Consider the following 25,934-nt stretch of genomic DNA (forward strand, 5'->3'; position numbering starts at 1 on the left):
TATATATATATATATATATATATATATATATATATATATATATATATGGTAGTTTTGGGGGTTTTTGTTTTTGTATTTACAATGAACAGATGTTAAGACTAAGGGGATCATTTCTAAGTTACTTTTCTATATCTCAAATAACTATAATAATTTAAAAAATTCTCTTTTAGGTTATATAAGAATAGGTCACTATTATAATTCTAGTGTTACTCTTTATAGATAATAGTTCGACTCTTACTATTTGCCCTGTTCACTGTCACCTCATAAAAACAAAAGACATGAAGAATAACGATATAGTTTATAGTTTGAAGTAACAACACAGAATGTGGAATGGCATCTATAGGAAGGAGGCAGTTTTGTCTCTGCGACTTTACACCTGTGGAATTCTCCTGTCATAATCTGCTTGGTGCAAAAAATAAGTACAAAGGGGACTACTACTTATGGGGCATCTCCTTTGTGCCAGGCACTGTCCTCGTAAGAAGCTCTTGGAGGCAGGTGTAACCCATTTTGTTTTATAGATGAGGAGTCAGCAGTTCCAGAAGGAAAACTTGCTCAGGGTCACGCAGGTCTGAGTTGGGTATCAAATTAAAACTTTCTGACTCCAAAGCTTCTGCTTTTCCCATTAACCACATTGTGTCTAATTCTACAGAGATGGATATTCCTTTGCTGAGGAAGTAAATAAAACCAGCCGACAGTGAGAAAGACTGCTTGGAGGAGAAGACAGTCCACTGTTAACATCTGCATTCATATTTGTAAATGAGGCCAGGCTCATTGCCCCTGAGGTACAAATAAAACTTTTCAAGCATATTATGAGAAGTAATAGAGATTCTAGCAGATAATCAAGCTGAAAGACCAGTTCCAATCATTCTCTTTTCAGTCTTAATCTATTTTCAGGTTGAGTCCACACTGTATGTTACACACATATATACATGCACACAGATACTATCTCTCTGCCACATACACACACACACACACACACACACCAATACAGCTGAGAGGTAGTACTTCCCCAAGTACAGAAGCAAGGAGACCAAACAAATGCCCAACCTGCATCTAATCAAAAGTTAATTTCCACATTTGTGAATATTATTAACATAATTTTAATACAAGGCACTTTATTTTTCTTAAGATTTTTTATTTATTTATTTGAGAGAGAGAATGAGATAGAGAGAGAGCATGAGAGGGGGGAGGGTCAGAGGGCAAAAGAGGCTCCCCGCTGAGCAGGGAGCCCGATGTGGAACTAATACAAGGCACTTTAAAGCAGTGTCTTGCAAAGGACATTTTTGAGGAATAATAGGTATTAGTAGGGTTCTTACAAAAAAGTGGGAGAAACCTGTGAATACTGGGTTAAAACAGTAAAGTTGGTCTCACTACTGAAGAACTACTCAGAGTGTTGAAAATGTCAATGTACAGTGTAAATTTCCTAGGGTGAAAATGGTGGGTAGTGTTTTTCAGCCTTATCTGACTAATGACCATACTTTTTTGAGAAGAATATCTCCTAGTAGTGGTATTTTTATGAATATGTTTTTAGAAAACTCTGCCTTCAAGAGTTATACAATTATCAAGCACTATTTGATGAGCATGTACTATGTCCAAGGTGTATGATGAGGTAAAAATTAGTGAAAATACTATTACTTACCCCCCTCGAGTTCATGCTTCATATCAGAGATGAGCTATAAACATATACAAAGAAAACTTAGTCCGAACGTAAATGCCAAGTTCCAAAGGTCTGTTTCAAACAGGAAATACTGTTGTAGCTCAGGGGAGAGAAGGTCCTCTGGGGTCTAGCATGATATCAGGAGGCTTTCAACAAGGAAAAATAGAAAGGCAGAAACGTGGTGGCAATGGAAGAGGGTACTTCAGGCAATGAAAGTATCAACGAAAGTATGGTGGTAGGAAAATACCATGTATTTAGAAGACAATAGGGAAGCTGCATGAAGAGAAGAGAAAATCCATATTGGAAGAGTGATCTGACATCACATTCTGAATGACTTAGACAGACACACAACTTCTGTCATCTTTCTGCCTCCCTTAAATTCCCAGTTGCTCAGGTTTGCCAAGACCCAAATTTAACATCCTCTCCGGTCATCACTCGGCACCCTCATTATTCATGTCAGGAGCTCAAAGGCTTTGTAAAACCTAAGCTTTCATATAAACTGATATACCTATTTCCTCAGTGCAGTTAAATGTCAATAATCCCACCAACATTTTGATAGCTTGTCTATACAGGCTAATTCAGACATGTGAGCAAACAGATGAGATTTTCTTCAGGGAAACCAAACCACTAGTCGTAAGCAGGGTCTGTAATTTGTGAGTGAGCTGCAGGATGGGATCCTAGTTACAAAGTGTCCTAGCTGGATACAGTTAAGTGTCCACAGGCGAATCCTAAAAAACAAAATTAAAAAAAAAAGGAGGGGGGAATCCTAGCACCACTTATCCTCTTGAATGTGTCACTTAACTTCTTTGAACCTCAGTTATTTCATCTGTAATAAAGAAATAACAACACCTTTCAGGGATATTCTAAGGATTATAAATCATTTATGCAACATACCCAGCAAGGCATCTAGCATATGGATGGCTCTCAATATATACAAAGCTTTAAAAAAAACAAACTGTTGTTTGCAAAGATGTGCTCCACAAAAACGTAATGGCCTTGTTTATCTGAAAAATCTAGAGAATGATGTTACAGCCATGGAAAGCACTGGCTTTGCCACTCATATATGCGTACAAATAACAACCAACAGCTTCACAGCCTGGTTCACATAAGCTATAAAAACTATTTATAATTATCCAGATCATTTTATTTATATGGTTGGTGAATCTAAACCATTTAAGAGCCAAAAATAAAGCACTTGAGCCTGAATAACCTCATCTGCCCATTCATATCAGTATAATTATCTTCCCATTGTACAGAGAGAATCCATCTCAAAAGAAGAGCATTTTTATACTTTCCTGTTTTCATTTTCTCGGATGGATCAATGAGACCAACTGAAATCTCAGGCAAGCATGGAAAATAAAGTGGCACATGGGACAGAAACTTAGCCATTAATAGTGATTTTCACAAGCTCTGATAATCTAATGTCATAATAAAACAGAATATATTTAAGAGGGAAATTGAATTCATCTTTCAAGAAGACTGTGAAATTGCTTCCAGCCCTCATCAGCCTCCCTAGGATCAATAATGACAAACTCCACATTCTCTCCTCACGGAGTATACTTATTTAAACCAGATGTGACTCTGAGAATATGGGGTATGATGCTGCTTCAACGTTGCCTCTCCATTTGTTTTGAATAATTTAACACGGTGAAATTTACATTGTATAAAATTAACCATTTTAGAGTAAACACTTCAGTAACAGTAACATTTAGTAAACCACAATGTTGTGCAACCACCACCTCTATCTAGTTTCAAAACATTTTCATCACTCCAAAATAAAACCCTTTACCCATTAAGCATTTTCTCCCCATTACTCCCTCTCCTCAGACTCTGGCAGGCATCAAGTTATGTTCTGTCTCTACAGATTTATCTATTTTGAGTATTCCATTATCAATGGCATTATACAATTTCTGATCCTTTGTGTCTGGCTTTTTTCACTTACCATAATACTTTGCAGGCTCATCCATGTTGTACCATATACACTACTTTATTCCATTTTATGATGGAATAATATTCCATTGTATGTATATACCACAATTCATTGATCCATTCATCTGCTGATGGACATCTTTTGGCTATTGTGAATAGTGCTGCTATGAACATGCTTATATATGTACTTGTTTGCTTACCTGTTTTCAATTACTTTCAGTATATGCCCAGGAGTACAATTTCAGGGTCATATTAATCACTGTTTAGTTTGTGATTCTGGGGACTGTGGCATAGATGGCCAGATGACTAGGTCTTGGCCATAGTTCACACTACTGTCCTTCTCTCTTCCCATTTCCAGCTAAAAGCAAAAGTACTTAGATGAAGTGAAGATTCCTGAGCATCTGAATACACTCACAATTCCCTAAAAATATTTCTTTTTCCAATTCAAATACTACTTAAAGTATAAAGAGCTCATGCAAACTCTATGGCTACTGGTCAAGCACCCATCTAAATTTAATGCTGATAAGCTATTAGAGTTTGGGCTTTCCATAGCAAACCAGTATTTAAACTATACCTATGCTATATACTACATCCTATAACATTCTTTGTTTTGTGACCTCTGAGGAATTAGAATTTAATATTATGAAGTACCATCTATCTTTTAAATTTTTTAAGATTGATCTATTTCTTTTAGAGAGAGGGAGAAAGAGAGAGAAAGAGCATGAGTGGGGGGAGGGCCAGAAGGAGAGGGAGAGAGAGAATCTCAAGTAGACTCCTCACTGAGTGCAGAGCCCAGCAAGGGGCCTGATCTCATGACTCTAAGATCATGACCTGAGCCGAAATCAAGTCAGACGCTCAACTGACTGAGCCATCCAGGCGACCCTATCTATCTTTTATAATAAAAGAACAAACAACTATAATTAGTTTTCTGACCTATATTATGTGTACCAGAAGAGAAAGGATTATAAGCAAAATGAAGGAAGAAAAGAGAAACCCAGCTATTCACAATATAATCTACAGTATAATTTGGAAAGTAGACCAACATTTGTCATTATACAAACTTCAAACTACCTTGCTCTCCCCCAAATAATGCACTCTTGGTACTTTATTGATATCTTCTCTTGTATATCATTATACTATCTATGGAAAATAATGAAACAGTTATTGAAAATATTCTACATGTCATAAAATTTTATGTCCTATTTAAATCTCAGAAAAGAATGCCAATAAATGTTGATTAAATGCTTGCCGACAGCTAAGTAAGACATCAACAGATAATACATGGTAAATTTACTGGAATTGATGTGCACTTAATTTCATTTTTAAATTTAAATGTTACTTTCTTAAAGGTAAGCAGCCCCTGGCCACTTCTGGACTGAGACCCTAATTAGCTAAGGAAATGTTTCTATTTCAAATCAATAAAAGATAAAATAAAAGCTAAGGACTAAGCACAATCTATGTGCACCAATGCAATGCCAGCAACACAATGACTGTTTCTGCTTCTTTTGTCACAATTTGAAACGTATTTGTCTACCTAGTTGACACACATTGGAAGACGAAGAAACCCGCTGTTAGGTATTATCAGGGTCCTAATAATAAAAACAAAAGCAACTGCCATAAAATAACATCAGCATCTGGTATTTGAGAAAGCATACAGTGTCTTATACTCTGTGCCAACCACATTAATGTGGGGGTGTACTGAATATTCAGAGTAACATCATTAGTTAGGTACCACTGTTACACCTGAGACACAGGAAGGTTAACAACAACAACAAAAAAAAATGCTCAGAGTCATATAGCTAGTAAGTGTCTGAAATGGAACTGGAAATCATATCTGTTAGACATTTAAACTATATTCTTATCTATGATGCTGACTGCTTCCTGGCTCCTACCTCACATGTGCACTCCTCATCACATTACTTCTGGCTGATGCCAAAACATAAAGAAGGGAGATTACACAATCTATTGTCAGCTAACAAATAAATTTAGTATTAGAAAGAATAAGCCCAAAGGGGTGGGCACCTTGATCATCTGGGAATTGCATCATGGGTGGGGCAGAACATGGCAATCCTTTGCAAAAATGGAAATGATAAGTGGATGAAAAAAAGCTCAGAATGGAAGGATGGTAGAATAAGACAGAACGCAAGACCGGATAGGAAGAGGAAAGTAGGGACACTCAGCAAAAACAGTATAATGTATGGTTAGATAAATAACACAGACACAAGCTAAAACAAAATATATAATAAGGATGTAAGGATACTCATAAAGTTAAAAAGAAACAATAAAACTCTAATAGCTAATAAAAGAGAAAGAAAGAGAACATAAGAACAAAGGCTAAGATGAATGGGGGGAGGGACTCAAAAGAACTGGTAAAAAATAATAACAGCTAAAAATAAGAAGACAATATTTCCAAGGTAAATATGTTTACAGAAGTCAGAAGTTAGCTGAAATTTCATCTACATGGCAGGTGAGCTGCTTGTTCAGAAGCCTAACTGAACAGCTATATGAAGTTCTCCAGCATGTTATAACATCATGAGAGAGGCTAACACTTTGATCACTTAGAATGTGCCCAGCACAATCTCACATTTTACATGTAGTTATTAACTCATGTAATCCTCAAAGCATTAGTAACAGTAAACTCATGCACCGTATGTAGCAGATGTCAGTTATTACTCTAAGTGAATTACACGTATCAGCTCATTTAAACGTCACAATACTATGAGGTGAGAACTATCATTATGCTCATCCTAGACACAACAATATTGAGTCTTGGAGAAGTAAAACAACCTGACCAAGGACAAACACAAGTAAAATAGTAGAGCTTGAATTTGGACCTGGGCAATGAAGTTCTAGAGCCTATTTCTTAAACATGATGCTTCATTGACACTCCTTATCTTCTACCCACTCTCAGGACAATTTATGTACATGGCTCCACAGGCCTGATCCAGTAGAGTCAGTCAAGCGTAGAGGATTACAATATCTTTAGGTCATGAGTACTGTACTAAGTGTTACTCAGGGTGAGAGAAAATGCAAAAGAGTAGAAACACTAGAAACAAACTAAAATTGCTCAAAGAAAAAACAAAAAACAAACTAAAATCTAACAACATGTCTTGGTAATGAAATGTCACATTTCCTTGGGCTTACTCACATGTTCCAGGAGAAAGTAACCACTATTTCATGTGTGTGTGTAAAAGGTTTGAAAATTACTCATTACATCTTAGGTATGGGGAAAAAATTACGATATAGTACTGTTTTTGACATCTACCAAAACTGGACCTTGGAAAATAACTTTTTTTTTTTTTTTTTTTTTTTCTAAAAATGACATCAATTTGCTCACAAGCCCCAATTTCTGGTTGGTAGTCGAAGACAGACAGGAATTGGGAAGGGATGGGGAAACATAGATATAGCCATTTAAAGTTCCTACTGAAATATTCCCATTGACTTGGTCTCGGTATATCAGTACCTAGTTTTTAAAGATGAACCTGCTCTACTGTTAATCTCCAGGGTCTCCGACATAGCTTCTGATTTTCTAGTCCACATACGTCATACTCATCTAGACCTGACTCCAAGCTGTGTCCACTTTCCTGGGGCAGTCAACACTTCCACATCCCACACTGGGGCATACAGGGATTTTGGGATGCTCCCATGTCCTAAATAGGCCCAGGGAGACCAGATTGGGAGGGTGGTAAGTGGTGAGCTCTGGTGTCCATCCTGTGCCTAAACACAGTACACCATCATCTCACTGTTGCAGCCCCATTCCTATACGTGTGGTGCAGGAAACGTGTGTGCACAGTTGCTTCCCAACGTGTCAAACAAGGGAACAGTCCCTCTGCTTTTTCTTTCCCTTTAACCTACCTGAAACATCCATAGTTTTCATTTTCACAGCCCAATATTTCATTTGCAAAAGAAGGGAGGGGCAGGGAAACTCATCTGTGTACCTTCTCTTGATATCCTCTCTAGGCTCCTCCTTTCTGGCCCAGGAAACTGGCCAATGTAGAACTCTGGCTGATGCTAAAGCTATATAGAGTCCTTTGGCTTCCCATCTTGATATCTACAGGGAGCTATTTGGAATTTACAAAACACTTCTCTCCCACATGCCTGGCTCTTGCATATGAATCCTGGCTTTCAGGATTATTGTTCTCATGAAAAGAACTTCAAATGCCATTTTGGGGCACTGACTTACATATCTGTTTGCATTCAAGGTCTAATAATCTTGATCTTTTGGACACAGTGGATAGCTCACAAATCAGGTGATGTGGGGGAATGGGTCTTGTCCACAATGAAAAAAAAAGCACACTGTTACATCTCAAAACACAATCTGATGACATCATTTAGTAGAGAAACTGTTTGTCATGAGAATTTATAAAGATTCTCTGTATTTTTAACAAGATGAATCCAGAATGATAATAATGGAATATATAATGTAGGACATGCTTCTTCAAAAGGGAAAATCTTGAAGTAAATAAACAGTGACTTATAAAGAATAGAATATTTAATGAGAAGTTGTGACGTCTGGATTAGAGTTCTGCCTTAAACGCCTAACCAAAATGTGGCCCTAGAGAACTGTTAGACTTTTTTTAGGCTTCGGATGCCTTGGATAAGTGGTAGGAGGGGCACTGCTATCATCCCTGATTATATTATTCGGTCTGGTGATAGATCAAAGAGGCTAATGTAAAATAATACTTTGGAAATTGCAAAGCACCATTTATATATAATGTGCCTTTTTATTATTGGTGAAAATGAGGATAAAGTATATCCCAAATAGAAAAATGATTCAGATCAAAGATACTATCTCTATTCTCCATCCTAATTTTGTCTTAGCTAGAAAAATAAAAGAGGAACTGAAATGAGTATAAAGGCAGAAACAATATTATTCATTTTGTCTATCTACCTGTCTATTTATATATCTAGCTATTCAGAAAAGGATCTGGACCAGCTTGAATATGTGGTATACCTTTAGAAAGTACTTCAAGTTGTCTAGAGGTTTGCAAATATTTGAGAACCAATATTTTTAAGTTAAACTGGGTAAGTCAATAGAGTAAACTGATAGTACAGCAGTGAAGGATGATCATTTCTTTCTATATAATTAACCTTCAGAAACATAATTTGAATGCCTGTAAATAAGAAATATAATTTATTTAGCTACCTCATTATCATTGCACAATTAAGATGTTTTCAATTTCTCTGTGACAAATATCACTGCAAAGAATATTCTTGACTATAACATTGATTGATTTCCTAAGAATAAATTTTGAGAAATGGAAAAACAAAGTCAAGGGAAATGAACTTCATTAAGGTACTCACACGAGAAAACTTGCCAATGTGTGGGTTTTTTCATTATTTATCATTATCCACAAACTTTTTAATTTACAAACAATAAAATTCCCTCTGTATTGTACAGTTCAATGGGTTTTGGCAAATGCATAGAGCCTTGTACCGACTACCATTATCATGATACAGAACAGTTCTATCAGCACAAACATATCCTTGTGCTGCCCTTCTGGGGTCAATCTGTCCCCAGCAATCCTAATCCCTGGAAATCATTGATTTGTTCTTTGTCTCTATAGTTTTGCTTTTCTCCCCCCAGAATGTCATAAAAAAAAAAATGGAGTTATACAGCATGTAGTCTTTCTAACAAAGTGCATTTGAGGAGCAATCATGTTATTGCTTGTATCAAGAATTTATTTATTTATTTATTATTTATTTATTTATTTATTTTTGATCTGAGTAGCATTCCATTGTATGGATGTAGCACATTTTGTTTATCCATTCCCCCTGTTGAAGGACATTTGGGTTGTTTCCACATTTTGGTGATTATGAACAGATTCACATAGATTTTTATATGAATATAAGTTTTCATTGGGGGGCATAAATAATTAGGTGTTCATTGTAACACTAGGTGATATGTACGTGTAGATTTTATAAGAAACTGCCAAGCTATTTTCCAAAATGGCCATACCATTTTGCCTTCCCATCAACAATGTATGGAGATTCTAGTTGCTCTGCATTCTTACCAATGCTTGATAGGACCATATTTTTTGGTGTTTAATTTTCATCATTCTTATAGGGGTACAGTGAGATTACACTGAAATGTTGATTTATATTTTCTTAATGGCTAATGATGTTGAACATCTTTTCATGTGCTTGCTTGTCTTCTCTATATTTTCACTGGTAAAGTGTGTATTCAAATCCTTGACTCATTTTGTAATTGGGTTTTGCTGTAAACTGAATGTTTGTGTTCCTTCAAAATTCATATACTGAACCCACAATGTGATGGTATTGGAAGTGGGGCCTTTAGAAGAAAATTAAGCTTAGATTTTCATGACAAGGGAAACCCTCATGATAAGATCAGTGTCCTTATAAGAAGAAAAAGAAGAGCACATGGTAAGAAGGTGTCTGTCTCTAAGCCAAGGAGCAGGTCCTCACCAGATACCAGATATGCAGGCATCTTGATCTTGGACTTCCAGAACTGTGAGAAATAAATGTCCCTTGTTTAAGCCACCTTATCTGGTTTTGCCAAAGCAACCAAAGTTGACTAAAACAGGTTGTTTGTTTTCATATTGTTAGGTTTTGAGAGTTCTTTATAAAGTCTGGAATTGAGAGGATGTGACCACTGGTAGACCAGTGAGCTGGACCCATGCAATCAGAGGCTCCTCACTCCCTCCCTTGTCCTTGGAATATGCATTCCACTTGCCTTTTCCTTTCCCAGAGGCTGACCCAAAAACATGGCTTTGCGATACTGATGCAGTATTGAGACCATCTGGACTGAATACATGACTGAACCAACCCATTTAAGGCCTCTATATAAACTTTAAAGATTTGGCAGGCAGGTGTATAAATCTACTCATCTTGTAGCTGCCCAAAACAAGCCTTGTATGTAAGGTCCCTCACTCATTAAACCTACCACCTACCAATCCGAAGTGGTCTTCCTCCTTCTTCCATCTCTTCCTGCCCTCCACATATGGGGGCCAATTTCAGATCACACCTGAGAAGCCCCAAGGAGCTTGTGAACTAACAGTTGGTGAGCCAGCCAGGAAGGAGGCATCCGCATGAGTTGGCCATCAACCTCTATGTGAGGAGGAGGGGCCCATATATTAGATGCCTGTGGACTATTATGAGACAATAGGGGTGATTTTTTAACACCCCTGTGTGAGATCTGTGCACAGCGCACCGCAGTTCAGAAGAGAACAAAGGGTGCTACGGTGGGCTGGCCACTGAGGCCCCACTAGAGGCTGCAGCTCGGGTTCCGGAGTTGGAGGAAGAGCTGAGGATACAGAAGGACAGATGGTCATCCAAAACTCTGCCAGCTTCAGGGATGGTCGACAAGGTGGGGGAGCAGGATCATCAGCTGGAGACCTTAGTGTGCCCTTCTGCAAAGCCAGGAGGGCAAAACCTGCTGCAGTTAAAGTCCAAGCACTTGTGACAAAGCCTGATTGGATGCTAAGTGGTGGAATCCCTGGGAAAAGAGGAGAATGAAGAGGGGGATGTTGTGATTGACAGTGAACAGGGGAATGTCCCATGCCCTCTGACCACTGATACAAAGGAAAGCAAAAGCATAGCAACGGCCACCCCAGGCAGTGGGGCAGCCCCCAATTCAGGAAACATTCTTGATGAGAGAATATATGCCTACCAACCTTACTGATACAGCTGCCAAGTTTCAATGAAAAGCCAGGGAAAATGTCCAGACGTGGTTAGTGCAGTTATGGGATACAGGGCACCATAGCATTTCTCCACAGGGCAGAAAAAAGAGAGAGATAATGTAAAATATCCCATACATCCTGCCTTCTGGCAGCACCTGCATAGAAGTAGGAGGATTCAAGGTACTCACTCCCTTATACATTGGATTATTCTACCCTGCACCGAGGCTTGGCCCAATGAGGAAAATCTATAAGGGAAGTACAACAAATTCTTGGGGAGTTGGGAATGAGACAGGCCATCTACACCCTGTCCTGATCAGGCCACATTCACTACAGGAATGAAAGCTAAGATACTCCAGTCTGCCCCTAGTATCCATTGCTGATCTGGTGGGAAGTGACAAATTCCAGGAATGCACATGAGCTCTGGAGAAAACCCAAGACAGAGGGAGTTCAGAATGCCAAAAGGCTATCCCACTTGGCTGTAAAGGGTCAGGTAAAGATAAACCTAAAGCAATGATCTCATTGCTGCAGGGCCCTCATGTAAACAGATAGACTGACAACCTAATGCTGTGTTGGTTGGCCTATGGAAAGCCTTAAAACCTGGACAATAGTTCAGACCTGCCCCATCTACCCCTACCACCCATGATGCCTGACCTGCTCCAGCAGAGGCCTCAAAGATATAGTCCTGTTTGGTGTGAGTGCCTCCCATGTCCTGGGGATAGGATGCAGACCAAGACTGCCTCCAGGTGAGAGCCACTGGAGACTGGAAACCTCATGTTGAGTTCAGTATTCACTAGTCCTCCAGAAATACACAAAAGGTGACAGGTATGGAGGATATAGGAGCCGCATATACTCTAATAACACAATAACCCTCAGAAGTTTTCTGGTCCTTCAGTGCCATCAAAAGGGAGGACAAAAAGTATAGTCAGGAAGGTCCTTTTGACACTGCAGATTGGACATTCTCTCAACTCACCCCCCCCCAATATGAGGCTTTTATCTCTCCAATACCAGAGAATATATTGGGCACTGATATCTTACCAAGGTCAAACTCTGCAGACCTCTATCAGTGAATTCCACCCCAGGGTTAGAGTCATCAAACCAGTGTTAAGAGGAAATGCCAACTGGCAGCCAGTAAGCCTGCCATCCCAACAGTGGTAATTGTCACACAATATAAATTGCCTGGGGGCATAAGGAGGTCGGAGAAACTATCTAAGAACTGCACTGAATGATTGTTGTACATCCTGTCCATAGTTCTTTCAACAGCCTGGTACAGCTGGTAAAAAACTACCAAGTTTTTTTTTTTTTTTTTCCTCAGACTACCAAGAATAGAACAAGATAATGTCCCCTATGCATGCAGCTGTGCCCACCATTGCCACTATTTGAGATGCCTTTGCCAGGGTGATAGGAGTGCACCATGCTGTCCTGGCAAATGCCTTTCCCAATATACCCCCGGCCATCACAAAATCAATTTACCTCCACGTGAAAGGGGCAAGAGTGGCAAGAATGGACTTTTCAAGTGCTTTCCCAAGGTTACCTGCACAGCCCCACCATATATCATGGGACCTGTTCCCGTTTTCCTTCCCCACATTAGTAAAATAGACCCATGACACTGATGATACAATGTTAACAAGTGAAGACTGCCTCTATGGCAGGACACCCTGCAGGCTTTGCTGGAGTATCTGTGAGGGAGAGTATGGGTGTGGGAACCCACAGAAATTCAAGACCCAGGAACCATCTGAAGGTTTTTGGAAGTCATCTGGTCAGGGGAGGTGCATGTTGTCCCAGAAGCTGTGACTGATAAAATGTAAGCTCATCAAACCTCTAAAAATGTGAGTCAGAGCAAGACTTTACAGAGATTTGGGAGTTTTGGAGGACAATTATTCCCCACTTGACACAGTGCCTCCATCTCTTATACCACCTGGTAAAGAAAGGACATATAAGGGACTAGGAGTCAGAACAGTAAATCGCCTTTGAGAAGACAAAACTCTAATGAAGCAGAGTAGAGCTCTGGTCATCTCTCAAGCAGAGCTACCATTTGAGTTACATGTGTCCGTGACTCTGGAAGGTATGGGTTGGGCACCTTGGCAGAGAGAACGGAAGGAGAGAGTACCCCTAGGATTTTGGTCCTAGCTCTGGAAGGGATCAAAAACCTGTTATGCCCCATAGAGGTAAAGCTCCTAGCAGTGTATAACAGAGCTCCTGCAGGTTGAGCCTCCCTCAAAGGAACAGCAGCATATCAAGGTAAGAACTTCCCTTCCTATCAAGGGTGGCTTGAGAATATGTCCCATCAACCCACCTCTGCCATGGTTCAAACCCTTCTTGGCTAAGTGGCAAACTGATTTGCAGGAGAGGAGCACCCTGTCCACCAGCCCACTGTCTCTAGAAATGTGTAGATCCTCCAAATGCCCCTGTCCTTCTTACTGTGGCAGCCCCTGTGGCCTGTATAGAGGGAGTGGAGGAAACTGATGAGGGATTGGTAAATTGGTAAATTGATTGTATTGGCCCTGGCCCCCGCTGGATGAAGTTTCTAAATATGTCCTGGTTTGTGTGGACACTGCATCAGACCTAACCCAAGCTTTCCCTTGTCACCATGCAAAGTAGGTTGCCATCGTTAGGGGGTTAGAGAAGAGTACCATGTATGGATGTGCTTGTTGAATAGACAGTGACCAGAGGTCACATTTTGAAGGTCATGATATGCAAGACTTGGCAAAAGAATATGCCATTAAATAGAGGTTCTTTCTCCCCTACAACCTGCAAGTAGCAGGGTTGGTAGAGAGAAAAAGTGGAATATTAAAACAGCACATTAAATTAATAACAGGTAAAACCACCTTGACTGGGTGGACTGTCCCAAGTACTTTTAATACATTTGAATGATCAACCAGTAGAGCCTGTTGTTCCATATGCCTGACTGGGGACCTCTGCTGAGGCACCAAATACCATGAAGGTGTATGGAAGTCTCGGGAAATGGTCATTGCTCCAACTCTCACTGTGGATCACCATGCTGTGCTGCTGAGAACACCAAGCCCCTTCACGCCAGAGAAAGGAGTTATCTACAGGGATCTGCAATGGGATGGGTGTGTTACTTTGTACCCCTCAGTAAGGGGTACTCAATCTCCATTGGGACCCCACTGTCCTACTGTAAGGTGACCTGTTGAAATGCGCTAGAGCTGGAATGGAACATGACCCATGAAAGAGGGGAGAAGGGAAGGGTCCTGGTCTGGCCTATTGCCCCCAGTCCATCTCTTCATACTTGACAATGCTGCCTCCTCCAGCCAACATGTGTGGTGTGCACAACCAGGTCACGTTCCTCAAGTTGCTGCCACATTAACATCTAAGGATTAGGCCACAGGTGTAATTTTTATAGAAGAAGGGCTTCCTATGCAAGTTCCTATGAAATATTTGTCTTTTTGACCTTAGACGTCTGCCGCTCCTATGGCATCTGGTCACAAGATGGGCACCTGATAGAAATACTTTTCTACAGTGGACCCACTCGTATGGCCAACAAAGGAATCAACACAACTGTTGAGTATGTGGGCAGCTGTCCCTCTCTAGCTTGCCATGGTGGTACTGCCACTCCAGGGAGGGGGCTGGAAAGCTCTACAGCAATACATTAAGGAAGAACAAGTTAGGACTAGTACTCTTAATTCATCTGCTATCACCAATACTAGTCAAGAAATCTGTGCCACACACTACCAGTAACAGTGGGCCCAGGTCTTCCTCTACTGTCAATCAAACCACACAGGCAGCCCACCAAACTGCTGACCAGAAGCGTCCTAAAAACACCATCATCAAAGCCATGGGTGGTTATGCTCAGATTTGGGACAGGTCTATGTGGCTTACCCCAGGTTATGGACACTAAATACCTGGGTAGCCCTATGTTAGGAACAGAAAAATCACCCTAGACAGAACCAACTCAACCGTACAAGAAATATGGGATGGACATCACCAAAACTATATAGTCATTCTGTCATATTAGAGGATAGTGGCTGGTTTGGCACTGACTGGGACGGCTGCCAGGTACTTATTAAGTAGCCCTGAACGGGAGCCAGTGGTTATGTGGCACAAACTCTTGGCCGTGGCTTCCACCTGCGTGGTTGGGCTGCTGCACCCTGGGTTTTCCCTGGACATAGGAGAGAATCCACCCCACGTTAACAATTGCCAATCGCCCTCTCCCCAAGGCCAGAGGGGCACAGTCTGTTTTCCACTGATCTTATCATTGGATGCCTTCTTTGCTTTCCCACCTGTGGCCTGGGGGATGTTACAGCACATATAGAAGCCCTTACTAAATCCACCGGAGAGCCTTACATCATAGCCAACCAAGTCTGTCCTTCCTGAACACTGAAATGCCTCTAATGAGAAAAGCAGTCCTCCCAAACAGGATGGCCTTGGACATTATTCTACCTCACAAGGAGGCACCTGTGCTCTTCTCCAAACAGAATGTTGTGTGTTCAACCTGAGGAGTATGCTAATATAGCATCTTTATTAAATCACATGAGGACACCCTGAATGATCTGAGCTCCAGGCTAGAGGACTTAATAAATCAATGGAACAAGGGGCTCTTGGTGGAAACAGTTGTCACTGATTTTGAAAATCAGTGTCTTAATCTATGTTTTCTATTGCATGTGCCTGTATCATCACTGTGGCATCTGGCATCTGCCTCCAGTGTAGCCACATTGTTGCCAAAGAAGCCACCTCCATTCTAGTGACTCCTCAGAGCACACTGTGGAAGGAGGCACTGTGGGACATCGTAAGAGCTGGTCACAAGGGATGGAGTGTTGCAGGAGGTCATGAAGAAGTCTTAACTGCTGGGTGACCTGTGAGCTGGACCCAGGCAATTAGACGCTCCTCACCCCCTCCCCTGACCTTGGAATGTGCATTCTGCTTGCCCTCTTCACACCCAGAAGCCTTGAGACAGCGATGTGGTAGCGAGACCACAAAGACAGTATATGTGACTGAACCCACTTAAGAACTCCATATAAATTTTTAAGATTTGGCAGGCAGGATCAGAAATCTCATGTTGCAGCCACCCAAGACAAGCCCCGTATCTAAGTTCTCTTTGCTTATTAAAAGTGGTACCTACCAATCAGGAACGGCCCACCTCTGTCTTAGGTCTCTCCCTGCCCTATGCTTACAGGGGCCAGCTTCAGATTATATCCAGTAAGCTCCTGGGGTTGCAAACCAACATCTGGATACAAGTTCTTTATCAGACTTGTGATATGCAAATATATTCTCATAGTCTATGTTTTCTCCCCCATTTTCTTAAGAGTATATTTTGCAAAGCAATTTTTTTAATTTTTAATTAAAACTTTAATTTTAGATCTAATTATGGATTGTACTTTGGTGTCATATCCAATTTCCTTTTAGGAAGACAAATGTTCAAGAAGGAACAGAAAATACATTTCCTGCTACAATCAAAAAATGTGTTGAAATTTACATATTAGGACCTAAAATTTCATAATTGTGGATATTGTGACTTCTCCAACCAGCATGCCCTAGTGCATAAGTTTTTCACATTTGGTGCTAAAGCACAGCTTTTCCATGGCAAATATTTACTGCTATAACTAAGAGTTCAGCATTATAATATACTGTGATGCAATGGACATGAGCTTCTGGCTAAATCAACATTTATATAGTACCCAAACAGTATAATATACAGTCTATGAAGATGGCACTTTGTATTTTATAAGATTGTCCCAAATATCTAACACAATGTCAAGCACAAGTAGGTCTCAATAAATTCTGGATGAAGGAATGAATGAGAAGTAGAGGGAAAGATGTTCAGTCTATTTAAGGTATAAACTATATCTTATGCTTTTGTAGAAAGCACCCCAACCCGTACTCCTGACAGATTCCTGTGATAAGTCCATATGGAGACATCAGGCACTAACTAGGAAACAATTCCCAAAAGTCAAGTTCTCAACCCCAACATTAACTGAGAAGCAGTATATCATAATGGACTCTGGAGTCAGACTGCTTGGGTTCAGATCCTACCTCTCCCACTTATTTGCCAATACTTAACTTCTCTGTGCCTCAGTATCCTCACTTGTATAATAAGAACTTCTAGTTCATGTGTGACTGTGAGGATCACAGTAGCTTTTTCATAGCACTCCTATTCTCTTTGGTTAATGTAAAAAAAAACCCATCATCTGATATATGCAAAGCCCTGAGCTGAGAACCTACAACATAATAGCTAATATAATAGTTATGATATAATTGTGATAGTAACATTTTGAAAGCTACAGACCATGGTGAACTATATTCATTCCAACAAATTTTTAAGCTTAGGCTTCTGGGAAGCTTGCCTTTGAATAAAGTATAAGAAAGGCAAGATAAAAAAAAATAAGTAAATAAATAAAAAATAATAAAAGAAAAAAAGAAAAAAAGAAAGGCAAGACAAGTGTGCCTTTTTCTCGAGTTGGTATATCCCTCTTCTTTTCTGTTTGAATTACATTCCTGCTACCATAGGAACTTTAATACCAGTTCTTCTCTTCAGACCTTGCATAATTTGGGATCTATGAAGAATATGTCGAGTTCACCAACATCTTTTAAGGATTTTTGTACTAGAGAACAATTCTACAAAATCGCAACATTTTAAAGCAGTCAAATATCCCTGATTTTATTATTCTCAGAGGACAACCATAATGTTTTCCTTTAAAAAGCGTTGTTGATGCCATTTATGGTACTTGATCTCCTGGCTGTTAAACTGTTCCTATTCGATTTTGCAGAACATGGCAGGTGTCTAATGACTACTTTTGTACCTTATTGAGGAAGAATCATAAAACATCAAACCACAAAACTACACTGAAGGTTTGCAGTGTTGAACTTGTAGAGAGTCATGCAATATCATTTTCTCACCAAAATGTTGCAAATTAATTAAGATCCTAAAATAATGACTGTATAAGCTTTTCCAATTTGCTTTACAAACTCAGTTCAGATAGAGGATTACAGTACCATAGACCAGAGGGCACACACACTGATGCTCAGAATATGTTCCATTATCCATCAGAATTGGAGATCCAACAGAAAACAGAAAGCTTTTAAAAGCTTAGTTCAGTCTCTCATAAAGCCAGACAAATGAAAAACAAAAAACAAAAAACAAACTCTGAATGAATATTAGGTAGATAATAATTAGAAAATATGGAATGTTAAAAGGTGAGCATTAAAGGTTTATTAAAGTTCTTAACCAAGTCAAGCTGATGTCAGGTGAAAATATGCAGGTATGACAAATAAAAATGTTTTCACCTAGATTAATTACATGGATGGTATGAGGTCGATGAATATATGGATTTCCACTATTACAATTTTTATGTATTCTACCTCAGTAATATCGCCTTAAGATTGATATTGAATCTCTCAGCAATTGAATGGATTCTAAAGTAGAATAAACCCTATCTCTATTTGTCTATCTTCCCCAAACTGATCTACTAGTTATAATGACAATTCAATTTAGCACTGTCATTTTTCCAACCAATCTCAAATAGTTCAAAAAAAGCCAATAAATGAAAACTTAAGTAAAGCTTAAAACATAAATAAAATGTAGCTGAGATATTTCAAAACAGAAGGGTGAATTTAAGCAAACATCCAAACATCACTTTATATCATTGCCAAATTCTCCTCTTATGCCAAATATTGCATAAGAGTAACTGTGACATTTGATTCAACCTGTGTACTCAAAATAATAAAAGCTGAATACAGACACTTGAAATCTATGTACTCCTTTTTCTTCTGCAGTGAGACCAAAAAGAAACATGTTCTTATTTCATGAAATAAATATTATTTTATTGGATGTCTGCTTTACTTAAGAGGTCAAATCCTTAATTAGATCATTAATAATTAAGTTGACATTTACTGCCTGCAAGGCATGGTTTCTTTGGAAGCAATTTAAGAACGTGAGATATTTCTGATCATTTATCTTATTCTAACTGGCCCACTGGTTAGAAGAATAATTTTCTAATCCTTCTAGGCAGTTAAACTAGCACTTATTAGGTTATTTGTACATAGGTACTTTTTTCCTGAGACGACATAAATGAAGGGAAACATCTGATCAATAAATTTAAAGTTGTGGAATGTCTTAAGTCTTTAACCCATTATATTGCTTGCTTGACCAAAGAAAATGATATATCTCATGCATTTCTGAATCCCCATTGCCTAGAAGAGTATCTCCCTCATAGTAATTATTCAATGCTACTCGAGCTAATTGAACTAAAGTAAGTATAACTGAGCTAAAGAGATGTTTAGAGTCTGAGACATTTCTGACACCCATAGAGCTGGCACAAACTGAGGAAATTTTAAAATGGTTAGGGATGTACTAACATTCCTATATCTGAATGAAGTTCTACTACTATGAGTAAATACATTAGTTTAGAAGCAGAAAATCTTGGGTTTGAATTCTGGCCAGTCCTTAATAGTTGTGTGCCACTGGATAAGTTCGCTCAATTCTTTACGTGTTGGCTTCCTCATCTAAATATGTGTATAAGGATTCTTACCAATATATCACAGGGGTTATGTGATGATTCAGTGTGATAAGACTGAAGTAACAGGCATATAGTAAGTGTTCAATATGTTTTGGTGATGATGATGATGACGATGTCAATGGCAATGACAATGTATGTCTACCAACCTCTATTAATGCCTTGATATCTTGCGTAAGTTCATTGTAGATACCTACAATCGAGTCTGATAAAGTCTGAGAAACAAACAGGGTCCTAGAGGGGAGGGGGATGGGGGGATGGGTCAGCCCGGTGATGGGTATTGAGGAGGGCACATTCTGCATGGAGCACTGGGTGCTATACGCAAACAATGCATCATGGATCACTACATCAAAAACTAATGATGTAATGTATGGTGATTAACATAACATAATAAATTTTTTTTTAAAAAGACTACTTTAGCATAGGAGAAGATTAAGAAGGAATGTAGAAAACAATGGGCATACCATAAGGCATTTATGGAAAGCCTTGTGAGGCATCATCTGATTTGTCAGTTTGTTTGCTTTGGCAGTGGACTTACTTGTCCAGGATTTTTATTTTGCTTGGGGTAACATTCCACTAGCATACATGCCCTCAGGGGTAGACTCTGAGAAACAATGCTGAATAGCAAGAGAAACATGTCAAATAGAAACTTTTGCAACAGGGGCTCTCATTTAGGTAATCAAAAATGACAGAAAGAGACAAGAGAGGATAACAGAAGATTCAAAAAAGAATAGTTAAATTTTCATCACACATACCTTGGAAGACATAGGAACAAATTTGCCCTGAAGGAGTTGGGGGAGGTAACTTAGACAGTGCTATCAAAGCATCTGTAAAAATATGAACACTGCCATGGGCAGTGAGCATCTGCTTACAGACCTGTCCTCATGTGACTTTCCAATCTAGTTTGTGGAGATGAGCCAAAGCTCAGGAAACCACATTTGCTTTCCCTGGGAAATTTCAAAAACTGTGAGAGCCTAATCATCAACCTGTTCTATACATCAAGCCAAAGCCAAGCTGACTAGCAAGAGCTTGCTGGGTATGCTAAACCCATCCTTGGACATTTGGGTAGCATGGTGCACTTTGGTCCAACTCAGAAGTAATTGTACATCACTTACTGCCAGACTGTGCCAGAGGTTCCTATAATTTCATATGTATGAAATGTCAGCAATGTGGAAAAGGAAATCTGTTCAGTTTCCCTCATTCATTGCTTTACCTAATATCTCAGGCCTGTGAAAATGTCAATCTATTCTTCCAAACTAATATGTGTAAATGTAATAATTTGCCTCAAAATACAAAAAGGCCCAGAGTTATAGAAAGTAACACTGTTTCTCTTAGAAAATATTCTTCAATTCTCTTCACTATTCAGTTACGATGGAGGAGAATATCCTGACTACTGCTTTTTGGCAGAAATTTTTATACTGACGCGTGCAGAGGAGTAAGTATGTAAACAGAGAAAAATATTAAAACTTTCAATGTTAATCTATATTTTAATACCCAAGCACATCTTGACAAACTTTCAAATACAGAACGCATGAAATTCATAAAATATATATAAGTGGGATTGCATTACTCTTTCTAATTTATTTTCCCCCTCAACAAAATTCTGCCTTTGAGTTCTTATTTATTATGCCGTTTATTCAATTGAGTACCTAGGCAGAAAATACAATAAAGCTTTGCTAATTTCATAAAATATTGAAACACTGACACTGCAAATAGAATTTCACTACCTTTATGTACTTCTGGGCCTATCTCACAATTTAATCTAAAAACCTAGTTAAGGAATGCATAATTTCCTAGACCCTTATTCTGATAAATTACATTCAGCATCTCAGAAAAATATTCATATTCAGAAATAGCATTTCTACTTGTTCAAAAGTAGTCAAAGAGCTAATTCACAAAGATTAAGAGATTAAAGAAGACAACAAATGTGGTCAATGTCTTGACATATTTCTCCTTAAGTGCGTCTCCTATCCTCTTGCAAGGTTTAAAATTGAGTTGAAATCTTGTCAAAGACTACTTCTAGGTGGTCATGTTTATTAGGGAAGCATTTGAAACCTTACTGTACTGTCCTAACTTCCTAATCATCAGATCTCCTTTTGCTCCTGAGGCGTATGGAGCTCTCCAGGTCAGCACACTCCTCCCTACATTCCAGAAGGCAAACTCCTTATTCCAAATAACTCCTCTCTCTAGAGGGACTTCACTATTAGTTTTCAGAACTCATATAACCTTTTTGGAATCCTTAGCTTTTGTAGAAAAGGATGAAAATAATTTCAGTTAAAATGCTTGTATCTCTCTTTACTTTTTATCAAAGCCAGGACTTTAAAGACTTGCATATATGTTATATATCATGCTAGAGATGCTTATTAGAGTTCATATTCTTATTTTAATAGCTGGATTTGTTCCATGTTCCCTGATTCAGCAACCTTATCATCCAAATGTAGAGAAGATGGTAAACGGAAGGAAAATCCAGGTAAAAGTACATAAATAGGTATAATAACAATATCAAGAGCTTATTTCTTTTTTTTTCCTCTGAGGGACCAGTCTTTATTTTGCCTTGTAATGCCTACATGTAATAATTTTTTTCTAATATTATTTTTTAATGATTATATTGTTAGATTTATTTTTATTTTATCTTATTAATTCAAATAATTAACATATATTATTTGTTTCAGGGGTCCAGGTCTGTGATTCATCAGTTTTATATAATACCCAGTGCTCTCCCTCTCTGGTTTCATCTTGTTTCATTTTTAATTCTCTTTCATCTTTAATTCTCTCATCTTTAATTCTCTTCCCCTAAAAGCTTCTTATTTCTTAAAAAGAAAAAACACCTACATGGGAAAAGCATATATACTACCATTTACACATAGAATCTATGAGATAAGGTTATTAGCTAGAATCAGAGCCTTCAACTTAGTATTATTTCTTTTCCTCCCACCTGAACCATACTGACATGCAAATTCTAACTCCGAATAAAATATATTATTATTATTATCACATGAGACTGAATTTACTATAAAAGAAACATTAAAAATATCCTTTTTGATATTAAATCCATGTCAATAGTCTTCCTTGTTTCTCTTTCTATTATGTTAACTTGATTTTCCAAACATTCTAGGAAGCAAAATACAGTTATCCTGTTAAAAACAAAAGCATACATATTCTCTAAAGGGTATGTGCAATACATACATATATATATGTCTGTTTTCTTAGGTGTATATCTGATATATCCACATTTATATCAATCATAGTAATTATACACAACAAAAATAACTTTAAAAAATGCTTTTCTATAGCATTTGTTTCAGACATTTCAGACATTATGCTTTGATGACACATGTGAGCAAATAAAACTGGCTGAGGTCTTTGATTTAACTTTGGTTTTTAGTCTAACTTTTTTTGTTTATATACATGAAAAAGAGAAGATGAGACTTTTGACTATACTTTTAAAAATTAAAAATAATCTAGGGGTTCCTGAGTGGCTCAGGCAGTTAAGCGTCTGCTTTCAGCTCAGGTCATGATCCCAGAGTCCTGGGATGGAGTCCAAGTCCGGGCTCCTTGCTCAGTGGGGAGTCTGTTTCTCCCTCTCCCTCTGCACCTCCCCCCCAGCTCATGCTCTTTCTCTCTAATAAATAAATATTTTTAAAAAGTTAAAAATAATCTAATTTTGAACAGCACTGATATTAATTATAGAGCCTATTAAATAAATGGTGATCCTAGATATTAAAACCATAAACAGAACCTGAATCCACGGCTTCTGCATATTAAAACTCCATCCTAATGCAATAAGCGGCTTCTAAAAATTTCGCTCACATATAATACAGATTTGCATTACTGTGTGGTTAATGGAACAACTGAGGTGTGCCTGGGCAGTTAGGTAGCTGGGTGTTCCCAAATCTGGCTCTGTGGTCCAACTCTGCCTGCCATTTACCATCACCTGATGGCTGGTGTCTATTTTGGTTTATATGAGGATGAGAACAACTCCAGGTCTTAAGCCTGGCTGAGATTTCCAGGAGGAAGATCGAGATTTCAAAATGGGGCTGTTAGTGTTGGTTTTGTCAACCCAATCTGACTGGAAGAATACTGGGGATGAAGGATCCATTCTCTGTTTCTCTACGTGAGTTTTTGTTTTAGATTTAATAGATAATTACATATACTATGTATAATACATGTGATCATCTGCTATTTTATATGCTGTATCATACTATGTATGATGTATCAATTATGTATGTATCAACTATATTAGAGCATAATATAAGCTGTATTATAGTACATACTATGTAAACCTAACATTAACTTAATGTTATAATCTAAAAATATATCTTATATATAACCTTATATTATACAGGTTAGTCTAATTTTAAATAATATCAAATATATAATATATAATATACTATATATTATGCTATTATATATTATAATTATCTGCTAATTTAGTAAGAAATTCAAGTGGAGGGAGAGAGTTGGTGATGTACAGCACCAGATATAATGAAGATTTGTCAGCTATATATCAGATATTGGGTATCTACCTATCTCTCTATCTACCTACCTACCTATCTACCTACCTATGTCACTGGAAAATAAATTTTAAAAGTACTCATAGAAAATTTCGAGCGCTTATGTGCTCTGTCAAAGAGAAGCCAGAGATGGACAGTAGTTAAAACAGTAAACACTGAATAAAGTAGTCTTGCAATAGTGGGGGAAAGAAACTTGCATACAGAACTGGGCTGAGGTCTGAATACAACAAGGAAAAATGGAGATTTATAGCCAAGGAGCGGAGTGGGAGCTGGTGGATAGAAAAATTACTAAAAAGGTAATATAATTCTTGTTAAACTGACCTAAAAGAATCTTCCTGAAGACAGGCCAGGATGATCAGATATCACCTGGGGGAGGATGGAAGACGAGGAATCTGGTCAGATATCAATCAGGTATCAAGTGTGGGGATTCTCTGTAAACTGACTGAGCAGGATTCCTGCTAACACTGGACTCTACGAAGATGGAGCCTGAAGTCCAAGGTGGGGCCTAGCTGAGAAGAGGGCTCAGATAAGCCTCACTAAACTTGGCCAAAGAAAGAAAAAGAAAATCTTCATCGGCTCCTAATATGCTAACAGTCCTCAGTGTATTTGGAATTACCTCACAGCCTACTTCAAATTCAGGCTTTCAAAGCTACTACATACTTGACAAGGTTTCCGACTGTTTGTTTGGCATACAGATGTTAACTTAAGGAATTTGGAACAATTTCTGCTAAGGCAAATGCCACAAATCTGGGTCTGAGTTGAACTACATTCTTGTCCTTGACCCTTTACTCAGGTATCAACTATCAAGGAGAATATTCTAGTTCTTATTTTGATTCCTAGGCCATAATTCTATATCACTTGCTATTCTCTCCCAGGCCTTCTCTTCATAGCGTCTCAGTCTCATCCCTAGGGCTGTCCTCAATACTCAGTGCATCTTTTTACATATTCACAGACTTAGGTCTCATCTTGAAAATACTTTATATTCATGATTGACTATGGAATGCCCTGAGCAATATAATTTCTGAACTAAAAGTCACAGGACAAATGTGATATTCTCTGGGTAGCAAAGAAAACACCAACATAGAGATGAGGCCTACCTTAAAGAATTTGTTATTTCCCTATCAGCTCTCAGTACATTCCACTCTGAAAGTCACTGGTCTCTATTCAGACAAATTTGCTTTAAATTTTGCTTTAAAATTATGCTACATGCTGTTTCTCTTGGATACATTTTCAATCACCCAGTTTGACAAAAATATTGACAAATCAAATTAGACCCTAAATAATTTTCAAGCATTTTCAAATTTTGCCAAATATTGGTAAAGAGTTTCCATATGAAGGCTTTTCATAATTCTGATAAGAATAACTAATGTAACATTGTGTGTCAACTATACTCAAATAAAAACAAAATAAGTTGAAAATAAGAATAACATTCATTTAAGTGTCTCTGAAATGCTAGTAAAGACATGCCTTTGAGAATAAAATTAATAAAAAGTCCACTAATCACAGACTGAATTCAGGAAAACCCACCTATAAAACTATGATATCTGCTAAAAACAGATGCTTAAAACTGAACAGAATCAAAACTTAAAGAATCCAAGAGTGACACTGTTTTACATAGAATGTAGGTTTTAATTATTTGATAAGATAAATATTTAACAAAATTGCTGACTTTTCAGGCACATGTTAGACTATATCACTACAAATACTGTTGTGATTTTATATTCAT

General features: G+C 38.2%; 1 protein-coding gene across 1 annotated transcript in view; it reads right to left on the minus strand.

Moving 5' to 3' along the window:
- The window catches only part of LOC118011685 (thrombospondin type-1 domain-containing protein 7B-like), a 156,908-nt gene that overhangs the window by 44,429 nt on the left and 86,545 nt on the right, over nt 1-25,934 (minus strand). The gene's annotated exons all lie outside the window — the stretch shown is intronic.

This window comes from Mirounga leonina, unplaced genomic scaffold (assembly GCF_011800145.1).
Source record: "Mirounga leonina isolate KUSES-001 unplaced genomic scaffold, KU_Mleo_1.0 Mir_151, whole genome shotgun sequence".
Classification (NCBI taxonomy): domain Eukaryota; kingdom Metazoa; phylum Chordata; class Mammalia; order Carnivora; family Phocidae; genus Mirounga; species Mirounga leonina.